The sequence below is a fragment of the Lathyrus oleraceus genome, chromosome 2 (genome assembly GCF_024323335.1).
Source record: "Lathyrus oleraceus cultivar Zhongwan6 chromosome 2, CAAS_Psat_ZW6_1.0, whole genome shotgun sequence".
NCBI lineage: Eukaryota > Viridiplantae > Streptophyta > Magnoliopsida > Fabales > Fabaceae > Lathyrus > Lathyrus oleraceus.
The window spans coordinates 128700207-128700592 of record NC_066580.1 but is presented as its reverse complement, the minus strand read 5'-3'; positions in this window follow the sequence as shown (position 1 = coordinate 128700592).

The window sequence follows — 386 nt, the reverse complement described above, 5'->3', positions numbered from 1 at the left end:
AAAAATGTTGATTAATTTAATGTATAAGATTTAAAAGAGAAAAATTAAATAGAAGAGAGATAAAATTTAGTGAAGTGAGAAAACTCAATGCGTTATTTATAGATATGCGGACCTAATGGACTACCCACGGTCCATATAGGCCAACCTTAATGGGTAGCGGACTTTTTAGGGCTGAGTTAAAAAGCCTTGAAAATATATGGCCTCTAATTTCAAGATACAAGTCCTATGATCTTTCGGGTTTGGCGGGCCGCCCATATGGGCTTAGTCCATTTTGACAGCACTACAGGGAATGAATGTGTCGTGCCTCTAATTCTATCATTGTTAAACGTTATCACATGATTGTTATTGTAGGTCATCATTTTATTGCATAAATCATATTAGTCCTA